General features: G+C 38.2%; 1 protein-coding gene across 3 annotated transcripts in view; it reads right to left on the bottom strand.

The window, feature by feature from the left end:
• SEMA3D (semaphorin 3D) overlaps positions 1-5,627 on the bottom strand; it is a 177,030-nt gene extending 171,403 nt beyond the window's left edge. For 2 of the 3 annotated variants that reach the window (XM_010977991.3, XM_064487618.1), the window contains exon 1: positions 5,250-5,627. The gene's annotated coding sequence lies outside the window, so the exon portion shown is untranslated. The remainder of the gene's footprint in view (positions 1-5,249) is intronic. The other variant, XM_010977992.3, reaches the window with a different exon arrangement.
• Positions 5,628-15,301: the final 9,674 nt, after the last annotated feature.

Below are 15,301 nucleotides of genomic sequence, written 5' to 3'. Positions count from 1 at the left end.
CTTTGGCCATTGGGAGTTTTTTGTTTTTGTTTTCTTTTTGGCTTGTCTCTTTGACACACCCCTATCACTGTGCATATGTGGTGTGATAGAGTGTGTGTGTGTGTGTGTGTGTGTACACATATATATGTCTGTGTGTTTTGAGCATTTGTTTATTTTTTGGCACAAGATGCTCCAGGCTCATGTATATTTCCAGCCCCAGTCCTAGAACAGTCATTTCCCCGAGGATCCCTGGGTCCTGTCATTGGAGAATGACATTAGAAAATGAGATCTAGGCACTGGATGTCACATACAAAATTTATTTTTTAAGAAAATTTCATGTTTAAGCCAAGAACTACCATATATCTTTATGTGTAGTAGATTTATGGATAATTTTTCACTAACAATTCCCTACTTTATGCTTATCTGTATTTTCTAGTCTTTTAGTAATGATCATGAATTATATCTGTAATGAAAACCATTAATGTAAATATAAAAGATCGGGAGAGGGTATAGCTCAGTGGTAGAGCGTGTGCTTAGTATGCGCAAGATCCTGGGTTCAAACCCCTGTATCTACATTTTAAAAAAATTAAAAATAAATAAATAAACCTAATTACCTACCCTTTAGATAAATAAATAAATAAATAAACAAATTCTAAAGGATATACACTCGATTTCAAAAAGAAAACTAAAATTAGTATCAATCTCTAATGACCCTGTATTTAGTATTACAAATAAAACTGAGAATTCTGACAGTTCTAAATAGCTATCTTTGAAGTGAAGTGCTGTTATATTTCAAAATTGAAAAGTTTCCTCCAACTAAGAACAGTATTCATTTTTCACCTTAGAAAACACTTCTTTCTATCACAGATCATTTCAGAAATGAAGAGCAAAGATTTATCTGAAAACAACAGCAAATACCAAAACACAAGAATACCTGAATTTCATATGCATCAATAAATGCCTTAATTTCCTTTGTATGGATTAGTCTATGAGAAGGATACAAAACCACAGAGGAGTAAAAGCCTAACACTGATTTTATATATTCCATTAAAGGAAACCAGATTGTTTATACATAACTTGAGATTATGACATCATTAGGCATGGATCACACTGTCAACATATTTTTTAAAAAAGGCTTCTATGGGACTATTTAAGCAACTTTGGGTTTTTTTTTTGGACTTTGTTTTTAAGTAAATCATACATGCACATAATACATGCATAGATTATACTATTTCTCTTCACTAATGCCAACTCCAGACAATATCTCTACTGAGTAATTTTATTAGTCTAATTTCAGCTAATGTAATATACTCAAAACTATATACATTTAACTCAGTTATTAGGTACCAGTTATGTAGGCTCATTTCTGGACCAAATATAACACCATAATCCTTAAAAGCTGTGTAAGATGTGAAAAAAGACTGACTAAAACAAAAGAGCGAATAAAATGAATAATTAATATAGTAAAAGTATATTAATAACATCACCACTATACTATACCTATACAATTTTACTTATTTTCCATGAAAGCAATAATACTCTATTTTAAGAGTAACTTTTCAAACAGAGCTATGATTACTCATGTTTATTAAATAAATCATCTAATTGACAAGAATGTTTCCCAAAGAACATGTCATCCAAGCATTATGTTTCCCAGAAAGAACAGTAAAAGTTGAGTCACGTTTGTCTTTTCCTAAATAATGAAGCTATAACAAACAGTCTGAAGACATACTAATATTTATTAAACCAGCATCAGTCAGAATGTTTCTCCTTGAGACTGAGAAGTTGATTTTTCAAATATCTAATAAAAATGGGATGACTTAACCCAGTAACTCTGCCCAAACAGAAAACAAACACTGGGCCACACAGATATCTGCCAATTCCAGAGGACATCTTCAGAGACACTTTCAGGTCTGTGACAAATTTTGATAGTTAACAAATACCCATGTCATAGAATGAGAACATGGTATGAAGAATAAGAACTGAGCACCACGAAACCTCCTGTCTTAATTTAACTCCAACCCCAATGTACTTCCTAGCTCTGGAAAAGAGAAGACGTGAGAGTAATTCAATTCAGTGACTGAAGTTCAAATCTATAGTTGGTCTGTTAACCTGTCACTGGAAACAGTACATGTGCTTCCTCTGCCTTTGTAATTGTTTATATTCCTGACTTTCCCTGACACCAAAAATAATTCTCACTCCCACCCTCACCAGCCCTCCCCCCCACACACACACGAGATTAAAAATAATTTATCTTTGTGCGTTTTACCCATGCAAAATTATAAAGCAAATTCATTAACTAAGATGTATCTATGAAGGTAAATTCTGCAAAAAAGCAAATGAAAGGATACATAATTATTTCTTTGCCTTTTACCCTAAGTTTCTGCTGGTGTTGTTTATAGTTTCCTGATAATTCCAAAACATTTTGCATTACCAGACAATTTTCCTTGACCTCGCCCTCTCAGAGAGTCAGCTGGAGGGTAACAGAGCCAAATTATTATTTCTCCCAAGTGAACGGTGACAGTCTCTTCCAAAGGTGAACCAGTGGTGCTGAAATATGAAGTCAGTTTGTAGGTATTCAAGTCATGAAGGCAATAAGTAGACTAATGAAAATTTCATTAATTGCAGGAAATTTTCTCAGTAGAGTCATGAGGTAACTATTTGACAAAATGTTTCTTTTGTTCTAATTTTTCCTTTACAAACATTATTAAACCCACTAATAATTCTTATAAAGTACAATAAGACCCATATAAGTATAGATTATTAATATCATGTATATATGATTCTTGGCCTACAGACTTGATGCAGCCCATACTCATCCTCGACCCTGGATCCCATTTAAATTCTTGGGATTCTTCCTCTGTAAATTATAATATACAGATACTGCAACAAACTAAGCTTAGAAAGGCCCTCCCTTTAAGAGGGGCCATGGAAAGCTGCCTTAAGTCCCTAAAAGGTGACCCACATCCTGGTAAAACAGTTTCAATCTCATCTCTGTCCTTTACGAGTTTATATTTGAACATATCAACTAACACCTTTGCATCTCATCATTCTCATCTCTAAGATGAAAATAACCACTTTGTCTATTCCCCTAACCATCAATACCATTTTTAAGACTTATGATTTTTCTTAAGATAGCAAAAGCCAAAATGAGACACCACCCATTTCAAACCTTCTGTCTCTGCTTTTTTTATCTTAAAAAAAGGGGGAGAATAATGAAACTTCAAATAATGTTGATAGTATTAATCGTGATACAAAGCACCTAGTATGTAATAAGCCTGAGATACTAATACGTGATACAAAGCACCCAGGATGCAATAAGCGTTTGATAAATGTCCTTTCCCTTCACCAATTTTCCATTTCATAAATGGGCAAATTCCATTTGAAATGTTGGCAGTCCAGATCAGTACCGTTTTATTGTCTCGCAGCTACCTCTTGACCCTATTCTTATCTCTTCCCACATCACCTTCCTGTATTTCCTGGCCTTTCTCTTCCAAGGGCCAAGGTCTTTTCTCATCTCCCTGACCTGAACCATAACTTTGTAGCTTGTCAGCGATGGCTCCTCTGGCCAGGTCTAGCTGCTGAGGCGAGCCTCAGTGACTCCAAGGTTGGACAGAGTTAAAGCAACTCCGAGCTTGGGCTGCCCAGACTCTTCCTGCTCATCCTCCTAGCCGTCTGGCCTCAGAACAGCAGGAGACGCGAAGGCATCACTGGAGTGATGACATGTTAATTCTCTCCCTTCCCCACTCTTTACATTTTTCTTTCCACGTGCAGAACCCGGAAGGCTCTGACCGCTCTTGCCCTGGTGGTTGCCATGGTTACACAACAGCAGCACCAGACCCAAGAAGGGTGTCATCCCGTTTCCTCTACGATCCCCTCAACCTTTTCCATCCCTTAGGACCCCCAACCCCGCAACACACTCACACATCGAGGAAGTACCTTTCTGGCTAAATTTAAAACTTTAATTCCCCGCCCCAACCCTTCTTTCTTGCAGAAGGCACTGGCAAGCTAAGGAAGGATGGGAGGGGCCTTGGAGGAGAAAGAACAGTCCTCTTTGGGACTTTTTCTTTTTATTACGGCTTCAGTCAGGGCCAAACGTTGAAAAGTTCTCCCATTTAACTTAAATCTCCGTAACAAGGAATTCGGGACCTCAGCGGCCCCAGCTGCCAGGCGCGCGGCTCCGGTCCAGTTCCTACGAGTCCACCCTGGTGGCGGGAGGGCGGCGTCTCCTCCTCCTGTCAAGTCCCCTCCGCGCACTGGAACGCAAGCAAAGCAACCAGCCCACGAGGCTGAACTCAAGTCATGAGGGAAGGAGACTCGGCCAGTGCCGAAAACCGCCCGGGCGCTGCCAGGGCAGCCCATTAACGCGTCAACTCCGGGAGCGGAGGGAGGGAGCGGGGCAGGGGGGTTGAGGGGAGGAGGATATCCGCAGGCTTAAAATCACCGGTTAAATTCCCAGCAGGGGTCAAATCCGGGTCTTTTCGGAGGCTGCAAAGCCGAGGCTACCCAGGGATGCCCCGCTCCCGCAACAGTGCGTTTTTCCGGAACCGCCTTTCCCAGACAGCCAGTTTTGAGGTTGGTGTCTGCCTCCAACTCTGCCCTCAGAGTCTGGAAAGATGCCTGCTTCCATCAGACGGAGCGCTGCGGTTCCCTCAGAGAAAAAGGCGTCGCCCATCCCTCCCCAAAAACACCACAACACAAATAACCGCCACGGCGTCCTCATCCCCTATTCCAGCCCGTCGGGAAAAGGAGAGAGCGAGGGTGCAGACGCCCTCGGTCAAGTCCTCGTCAGACGGTCCCCCACAACGCGTCTCCGAATGAACCTGCAGCCGGCGGAGCCACGGGGCACGTTCAAACGCGCTCTCGGCGCCGGGCCGGGAGGGAGCGAGGAAGCGAGGGAGAGAGCGAAGTTCCCGGCGCGTCTCGGGAAGAAAACTTTGCGCCGTGCGGGCCACGGAGGCTCGGACTCAGGAAGCAGCGGCAGCGGCGAGTGGGACCGCGCCCGCCGCCACGCAGTACCCCCGCGCGCGCGCGCGCGCGCGCGCCCAGGCCGTACGCGGCTCAGCGCCGGGATTCCGCGTCCGGCCCCCCGCGCGCCCACTCCCTGTCAGCTCCGGAACGCTTTTTCAGTCAGGGAACGTTTCCTTATCTCGCCCAGTATCCTCACTTCAGACCCACAGCCACCCCGAAACCCAGTCACCCCCTGCTTACCACCGCGGTCCCCAGCGCGCCCTCCCACTGGAGCAGCAGGTGACCCGAGCCAGCCTTACCTGCCGCAGACTCTTCTCTCCCTCTCTCTTTGCCCAATATCTTTTCAGAGAGAGAGGAAGGGGGTGCGGGCTGTGGGCGAGCGACGCGGCTACCCCGGGCACCGGCGCGACCTCCTGTGAGCGGCAGCCCTGGCTGTGCCGCGGAGCCGCCGGCGGCCCTGGCGAAGCGCGGAGGCTGCGTTCGCAGCGACCAGGCTGGGAGGCAGGGGGCGCTGCTGACCCCCGAGCGTCTTGCCTCGAGCGGCGCGGAGCCAGGCACCAGCTGGAGCTTTGAGGAGGCGAGGGCGGTGAGGAAAGGCACGCTCGGAGCGGGAGGGCAGCTTTTAAGTTTGTGGTGTGACCGCAGCAGCTGTCCTGGGAGAGACTCAGTCTTTCTAAAAAGGGGATGCTCAAAACGCCGGGGATTACCTCTTCCCTTCCGATCTCCTCCCCCAGCCCTCAGCCCCTCCCTTCCTCTGCGCACGCCAGTCCCCCCGGCGTGCAGAAAAGTCCATCCCTGTCGACGCGCGGGCTGTCAACAGCGTGGATTAAATGTAGCTCTGGCCACGCTGAGGGATGTTTTTTCCGGACAGGCCTCTCTGTATGTAAAGCAACTTCTGACGTTTGAGTCCGCGCCCGGGTGGCTTTAGGACGTGTTTATTCTATACCATAAAGTCTCCAAGGACTCCCTGCGGAAGAAGCAGGACAAATACTGTCTCAAAAACTCTAAGCCTCAAAATAAGTACCTGTGTTCCAGTAAAACCCAATCCACTGTTACTGGCCTTTAAAGAGCAGGCACAAGGAAGCGACAGAGATCAGCCCTCCATTAAAAGACTGGCCCTGAGGAAGGACCAAGCAGAAGGAAAAGCAAAAACAAAAATACAAACACAAGATGTAAGTTTTCTTTCCTTTTTACCTCATACGAGGCCAACAGGGATATATCACCTTTTCCTGTCTTAGGTTTCCTTTGTAGACTTGCACACACCCTGGCCACTCAGCAGGAAACCTGAAAGTGTGTGGGGACCAGAGTGGATACAACATTTTGTGGAAACTGGAACTTACAGGATTTGGAGGTGGGATCCTCTTTAAGAAAAGATGCAGAAACAGCTTCATTCTACAGATTTTACAAAAACATGTGACATATGAATTAATTGTCAGGCTGCCCTCAGGGACATAGAAAGGGCCTGTGCAAGTGATGAGTCCTGAATTGAGGCCTTATTGGCTGCATGGTAAATCCTTGTGTGATTGGAACTTTAGGTCTGTGTTCACACACCTTGCAATTATTAATCCCAAACATAAAACTGACTTGGGGTAGAGCCATAGAAGAAAAGCAGCCACGGGGTCCTGCATTTGTCAGCTTGATTTAAGAGCACAGCTTGTAAGGTCCCAGAGTTCCCTTGGCAAATGACAAGGGCTGTTTTGGTTTGGGGGTAGTGAGCAGACAATGGCAACAATGGAAAGAACTGGTGAGGGGAGGAGACTTCATTCAGCCTTCCCTCTGCAGCAGAGCGCTGAGGGCCACCAAAGTTAAATGAGTCATTTTAAGTTACAGATGGTTGGTGGCTGAGCCAGGCTCAGGAAGGACTCAAGTTTCCTAACTCTGACCAGAGTTCTTTCCTGTGTCTCATGCTGCCCCATCTCTATAACCTTGGTTTTGACTGTCAACCAACCAACCCCATAATTTTCCTCTTTGAATACAGAAAAATGTAAGGCCCTACAGACTATTCCAACCTATAGCCACATTTTCCTAAATGCTTTGTATTCAACATTACATACACCACTCGCTTTATAATTAACCATATGCTTGGTGTGCTTATTGCATTTTTAAATACTTTTATATTGTTTTCATTTCATTATGTCATTGCCCCCAGTAAAAACTGCAAGCTCATTGTAAGGACAAAATACCTCTTCTGTCTCCCACAGCATAGATTAGGGTTTTGCACATGCTAGGTTCATGATAAGTAATTTTCGTCTTTTAAAAATTCTCTATTTATTAATTTTCTAATAATTTTGTCAGTTTACTGGCCAGAATTTTGTATTTAACTAGAATTGTAGTTAACTCTGGGATTTCCCCTTTTTATTTACTGTCTAAAATCCTAGTTTAATGTACTCAAACCAGATGACATCTCTCTTTTGCTACTGTCTCAACCTTTTCCACAAAGGCCCTACAGAATTAATCACTCCCTCCTGTTTTTCCAAGGCACTTTGATTTCACTACTATTATAAGTCCCTTTCATGTTATATCATAATAAGTAATGCATTTTTGTCTGCCTCCCATAAAAGAGCATTGCCTGTTTTGTGTCCTCGTTTCCACAGCTCCTAAAACAATGCCTGTGAATTTGTATTGAACTGATTTGGTTTGAAGTACCCTGACTTCAAATTTAGGCTGCATTTTCTAGGGCATCCTGAACATACCATGAGAAGGCAACATCTGGAAACTGGGTTCTGTGCTTTCTTTCCTTTTAATTACTCTGAGCACACAGCAGGCAGAGGCCACTGCACAGCCTAGTCGTGATGAATGGCCTCAGCTGTGTCCAGAGCTTTGTAATCCTCACAGTACTTCTCCGAGTGTCTTGCATATGGTTGGTGCTCAACAAATATTTCGGGGTGAAATGAGGTAATGAAAACAGTGGATGTGATGACAATAATTAGTCACTGAATTTATTTCTGTGATTTCTGCTAACTATACAGGATCCTACTGGTATGGTTTTGTAACCCGTGTTAAGAGTTTGAAACTTAATGTCAAGAGCAATTTGGTAATCTGTCCTGTAGTGTTGGTTAATACCCTATCTGAATCCTTGCAATGACATTCAGTGGGAAAAAGTCTATTTTATATTACATTTTATTAAAATGTAAATTATGTTATACAGTTTAGCTGACCTCCAGGGGTGACTATTCAAGATTCAGTAAAAGATCCTTAATTACACTGAAAGAGATGTGTATATCCTCAGTTAGCACTGTGTATTTGTTGCTGCTATGCCTGTGTCAGTCTGAGGGGAAAAAAAAAGAAAAGAAATGAAAAACAAAATACTTTTCAGGTGCTTAGAAACATTGTTGAATAAGTAAACTTGTCTTGAGGTCCAGACTCTTCCTCTGTGACATACCACCCCTCACCCATCTTCATTAGGGCTTACACGTAGAATCTGAGTGAGTCAGTCTAACTGTACAGTAGTAGATATGTGTTAGATAATATGAAATACACTCTTTGTCAAAAGATTACATTTTAATACTGAATGAGGCCAACACATACATTTCTAATTGTGGAATTTCAAGAATCATCCACCTATGTTGGGAGCCATAAAGGAAGGTAGCAGGGATGGGAAAAAGCAGAATAGGTATATTCAAGGCTTTTCCAACTCCACATATAGCCACCTCTGTCCAGAGGACAAGAGAGAGATAATTACTGGGTCCTGAATTTAAATCTAGCAGGATGTCAGAGGATTTGACTACACTTTCAGAAGAAGGTACTTTTCCACACAGTCTTCTATTCACAAAGCATATGGAAATTTGGTCAATTTAAAAGGAAAGAAAAAAAGAATATAGAGAAAAGAGATTGCAAAGTTCTGTGCACAAAGGCAAGAAAATGGAGATGAGGCCGAAGCCATTTAGTGTTCACATCTATAAAACCCATCCTGCCTTGGTAAGACATAAAAACTCTCTGCCTTATAATAAATAACTACTTTATGAATGTTTTCCCATATAGTAACATATCAGTACTAACAGATGAAAAATGTCATATGAGAAAACTGGGATATATATTAGTTTAAGTCTAACTGAAACAGGTGATGGCATGAGTTGAAAGCAGCTCACCCACCTCCTAATCTTCTATCAGTTTCCCTTTATAAACTGCAGATTTTTTTTCCATCTGTTTCATTTGATCATGGCAAGTCACTCATCACTGGATCATTAGGTAGTTACATATTAGGATCATCAGAGCTTGTTTAGTGGTGGAAAAGAACACACCTGACTTTTATCTCTAATGCAGTATTAATTACACATGCTTGGAACTCTCAGAAGTAAGTGGAGCCCTATTTCTCATCATCAAATAAAGACAGAAGATAGTTTATGGTTAGTTAATCAGAATGTAAAACTGTCAGAACTTTGCTTACTGTCTTTGAGTTTTAAACTCTTATACATCATAAATAATCATAAACATTCAGAGTTAGGAGAGGCTTCAGAGTCCTCCTAGCCCTCAAGTTATATATGAGGAAACCAGGGCCAAGAAAATAGAGTGATCACCTTGCTCCTTCTGACTCCTGACTTGATGCCCTCTGCAAAACAGCACCCTGCTATAGAGCCTTTGGGGAAAAAAAAAAAAAAGCTATTTTTCAAAACCCTTCCAAGCCAGAATCTTAAGGTTATATTTACTTAGCTGGGTTGGGGTGTGGTGAATAATTAAATTCAGCAGGAATGCACTTCAAAATAAAAATAAAAACACAGCCCAACCCCTTTGGCCCAAGTCCTGAGACCTCAGAAAAGAAAACCTCCTTGACTATGAACATTTACTGGAGGCTGGAAAGGCTTTCTCTGTCTGATCTAGGACTCCACATAGCTATTGCAGAATGAGGGAATTTAAAGTCAAATAAATGACTCTTTGTTTTTTATTTTTAACAATGTTCTTATATCAACAAACAATCACTAAGGAAGGACGTTAAGGAAAAATAAACAATTTTACTATACATCATATGGGGAAAAAAATATCTTTAACTTTGCTTTTCTTAATAGCTCGTACCACCACTACTCCACCCTTAGAGCAGGCTTTAGACATAGTGTATTCTTCTAAGAAAATGGGGGAGGGAGAGGGATTCCTATGATACCTAATTGAGGCAAGACTTATTTATTTAAGGGTGAGGAAACCAAGAAAAATATGCCCTCTTGTGGCTTATTTGTTCTAGTTCACAACTAACCAACAGTGCTCTATTATTTCCTGACACTCAAACATACCTATATTCCAAGTGGAATTAAACTATTCCTTTGTGCAGTAACTGGAGAGAACAGGTCGGTGCAGACAGCAGGAAGGCATTCCAAGACTTCTGCCTTGTTCAAGGTCATAAGCAGCAGCTTAGCCACATGAAATCAGTATCCCTAAAAACGGGAAGATTTTCCAAAATAACCCACAGATTCTTACAGATTTTATAAAAATACCTTCCAAATAAATGCATTAGATAGAATTTCTTTCCTAAATAGTGAGGTTTATTTTGGACGAACTTAAACCATCAGTTTCCACAAACAGGAGAAAATTCATGATTTCCTTTCCTACTGTATTTATGCCTCTAATATTTAACTGTGGGATGATGCTTATTTTTCCATTAAACAAGTAACATGTATAATGAAGCAGTGAAGAAAATCCTGACTTTTCATTCTTTGCATATTTTTTTATCTCCTTTCCTTTAGTTTCCTCAGAAATGAAAATATAACAAATGTGTTACAGCCTATGATTTTCAGGTATAATTAATTCATGATACTACACAAAATGCCCATCGTATTTTCCTAAAAACAGCAAAGTGGAAATAGGTTTAGTGATGGAAAATGACCTCTGCTAATTGAAAGAATGACTTTCACATAACTGTGATGTAAATAACTTGGTAACTAAGTGAATGTCAGATGTTTAAAACAGTCCAGAGTGCTAAATCCTTAGTCCAACCCTATACTAATAATAATAATTATGATTAACATTATTATTATTTTACATATGAAGAAACTTATGGTTAAATGACTTAAATCACACGTTCTATTTGACTGGCTCTACTTATATATTAAGTGGGCCCATGGGCCATGTCCTTATCTATACCCTACTTTAGCAAGTTGCTGCTGAAGTAGACAGAATTGTATTTTACTTATCAGGAAGAATAAATACAACTTTCGAAAGTGCCCAATTTGATATATGGAGCTTTTTTAAATTACAAGCTTAAAATGGAATTCTGTTACTTTATCTAGTTCAATAATCATTCTGACCCTTGAAGCACAGCTATATTTTACTAGAATTATCATTTGTAACAAGCATTAATTCATAAGATAGTTTAAGATTTTAAATTTTATTTACTTTTAATTAGTGAATAGTAATGAACCACTATACTACACTACTGCTAACAAATTGCTTTCTCTTTCTACTTGACATTTCAGTAAAATTATCTTGCCCTATGTTAAGCAAAATTTTACTTTCCAAAGTTTATTCATACATTTGCCAAGAGTCTCTATGTTGAAAGTCTATGATAATACATATTTTTTAAATTATCTCTAATTTACTATATTTAAAACTTCCAATTTTAAAAATGAAGCCAATTTTAAAACACAAAAACATGGCCATTTAAAAATGTATTAAGGAATTAATATGTCACTAATTAAGAATAAAAGACAAGCAGTCCACAATAATGAAAGTCAATATTACAAGCATGATATGATTGATAGCATGTCCAGTATTAAAAATAGTGATCTACCAATATTATCTATTAAAACATCAAAAAATTATGATATTAAAATAGTAAGTTATCGGTTAGCAAATAGATAACCAAATAAATAAAATAAATTAGAAGTCTGGAAAAATACACTTAGATATATAATTCATGTAAACAATGGGAATTTTGTTTTCTGGCTCCAAACTTAAGGGAGTAACAAATGCCTTCCTTTGTAAAACTTACTTCTGTTATGTAACATTTGAAATACAAAAAATAGCATACACACAAAGTAAAATAGAACTCTCACTCAAGATTATGCCACGCCAAATAAGAATTAGAGAATTATGAGTATCTTTGAAGTTTTGTGTTCCTCCCTAATTCCATCCCTTTGCCTCCAATACAGAAGTGAACAGTATTCTAAACTTTGCACTGTTTTCTCTACCTTTTCCTCCCACATATGTGTGTGGCTCTAAACAATAAATTGCATGATGTGTTATTGTTTTAAGCTTTATATAAATAGTATCAGCTTCCTAAATATAGTAATTTTCTGTGACTTTCTTTACTCTGCACTAAGATTCATTTTCCCTAAGTGTATGCTGTTGTTTTGTTCATTTTCGTTGCTTTTAATTACATTATTGTGTGAATGTATCACAAGTTACCCATTCTCATATTGATGACCAGTTGAGTTGTTTTCAATATTTTGCTATTACAAACAAGGCTTCGTGAACATGCTTGTGTATGTCATTTTATTTTTCTGTCTCTAAGGCCCTTTATGAGCCAGTATGAACACAGAAATCAATCCAAGCATTTAACTGTCAAACCAAAGGCATTTAGTATAGGGAACTGGATGAAAAATATTGCAAGAAGCAACAAAAGAGAAAAGGAGAGGATCTGGAAGAGTAAAAACAAAGGAAGAATGATTTTCAGAGATTAAATACTACTAATGCCCCATGGCTGCAAGTCTCTGTTGGGCTTGATGCTCCAGTGTAGATTGTTTGTAAGATGTGCTGCATTGACCAGGAGTGGTCTGCTGAAAGGTGTACTTCTGCGGTGTTGGAGTTCAACCCTATTATTTCTTCACCTGCAACTACCAGAAACTACCAGTACCTGCTTCATTTTGAGACCTAGAAGCATAAAGCATTTCTGTTTCCCTTGTCTATTGATCTGGGAATTTTTCTGTTGACTAAATCTAACCAAAGGCCAGAAGGGAAAGTAGTATAAAATGATCTAAAGACTTGAACAGACTTTTCATAGAAGAGGGTATTTAAAGGACCAGTAATTCTGCAGCTACCAGGGAAATGCAAATTAAAACCACAATGTGATTCCACTACATACCCACCAGAATGATGAAAAAGAGAAAATGCCAGTAGTTTCTAAGGGTGAACCAGTCAGAACTCTTACACATACTTCTGTGGGCAGAAGTGTAAATTTTTAAACCACTTTGGAAAACTCTTCAGCATTACCTACCAAACACTAAATATATGCATACTCTATAACCAGTAATTCTATGCATAGATTGAGGCCCCCCAAATATAGATATGTTCATCAAAATAAATGTACAATAATGCTCATGGCAAAATTATTTGCAATAGCCTCACATTAGAAAACGTGCAAACTATTCTCAACAATAGGATGGATAATATACTGTGGACAGTTCACACAATGGAAGGTTATAGAGCAATAAAAATAAACTACAACTATACCAGCAACATACATTAATTTTAGAAAACCAACAGTTAGTGAAAGAAGACAGACATACATAGCATGATTCATAGTCTTTTTTTTTTTCATGGAAGTAAACAAGTTGATTTTAATTTTCATATAGAAAATAATCATGCAAGATGAGGAGAATTGACTCTGTATGATGTTGCTTCTTCCAAACCAATAACAAAGAATGTCATTTTATTGGTTCAAGTTTACTTCTGTGTCTTTAATATTTTGAAGCTTTTCTCCTAAGGGTTTTTTATATTTCTTAATATTAGTGCAAACTATTTTACAATATTGCTGATACTGTAAATGAGGTTTCTCTTTCATTATAACTTTTAACTGGATATTGTTTATATATGTAGAAGATACTGCTTTCTATGTATTAATTTTTTATTTTACTAATTTTCTGAATTATTTTACTGTTTTCTTTTATCAAGAATTCTTTTGGATTATTCATTAATACTGTCATATAATTGTTATTATCTGGTCTATGAATTTTTGGAGGAAATCTTTAATAACTTTTATAGAAATTTAACCTTTCTGTGTCTACTTGGTTACATATAGGTAAATTGTATTTTTCTAGAATGTTACCTACTTCATTTAAATTTACAAATTTATTTGCATAGAGTCGGATACATAGTCATTTTATTTTTACTTTTCCTGTTTTCGTGATTTTTTTTACCAGTTGTAATTTCTTATTATCTTTATGTTTTCTTTCTTTTATGTTTTGATTAAGTAAGCTAATAATTATTTTGATTTTTGTTAAAAGAACTTTTTCATTTATTAATTAGTTTTTCTGTTTACTACTTTAAAATTCATTAATTTTTGCTCCATAATTATTTACCTTCTGCTGTTTTTTAGGGTTTCCTTTTTTTTAACTTTGGCTTTGAGAATTTAATTATTTTCACTCATTGATTTTTATTAATATAAATACATAAAGCTATACATTTACTTTTAATTCTCACTTTAATTAGAGCCAATAGTGTCTGATATGTAGTGTTGAATTGTTATTATTTCTCAGAAATTCTTCAATTTAATTTCCTGTTTTATCTTTCTCCAGTGAATTAATAGTTGTTTTTTTTAAATTCTAGGCGAAAGAGATACTGTCATTGTTATTGTTTAGTTTTAAATTGTGCTGTTTTCTAAATCTATTGTCTCCACTTAAGAAAATATTAGTTTTAGTATTCATACTTCATAGAAATTTGGGGGATTTGAGGGACCAAATACATGATCAATTTTCATGACCATTTTTTTGTGCACTTGAGATGAAGGCACTTTTTCTGTTATTCTGTGTATTTCCATAAGGTCTGTCCTCTCAATGATGTTGCTTAATTATTCTTTAACCTTATTATTTTTTTTTTTCATCTACTTGATTTCTGTTGCACTGAGAGTGGTAATTTCTTAGTTTTAGTGGTTTTCTGTCTATTTCTTCTGCCTCACCAGTAGTTTCTGCTTTATGAAGTTAGTTGTTCTGATAGTTGGTCCATAGATAACCATAACATCTTCATTGTGTATTGTGGTCTTTAGCATTATAAGTTGTCTGCTTTAATGCCTTTTTACCTATTCTGCCTTGTTTACCAGGATTACAACCAATTATTCCTTATTATTTATATTTCCTGATACACCTTTGCCCATCCTTCCATTTTTAGCTTTCTGAATAGCATCATTTTAAGTTTGTTTCATTAATTCAGCATATAGATGACTTTTAGTTTGTGAGCCAGTTTGAAAATGTTTATCTTTTGATAGGTGAATTAAGCTCATTACATTTAATGTAACTAGTATATTTTGACAAAACTCAGTCATATTATTTTGTGCTTTATTCACCATGTATATAATGTTGTATTTTTATAATTTTTTCTTTTGTTTTGTCCTTCCTTTTTGATATTATTTACTTCGAATGAGAGTGATTTTCATCAGCAGAAATGTTTTGATTCTGATTTTCTGCTTTCTTTTGACTAAGTTATATATGGA

Source organism: Camelus dromedarius, chromosome 7 (genome assembly GCF_036321535.1).
Source record: "Camelus dromedarius isolate mCamDro1 chromosome 7, mCamDro1.pat, whole genome shotgun sequence".
Lineage (NCBI taxonomy): Eukaryota > Metazoa > Chordata > Mammalia > Artiodactyla > Camelidae > Camelus > Camelus dromedarius.
The sequence above is the reverse complement of the archived record's forward strand: the minus strand, read 5'-3'. Positions and strand labels throughout refer to the sequence as shown.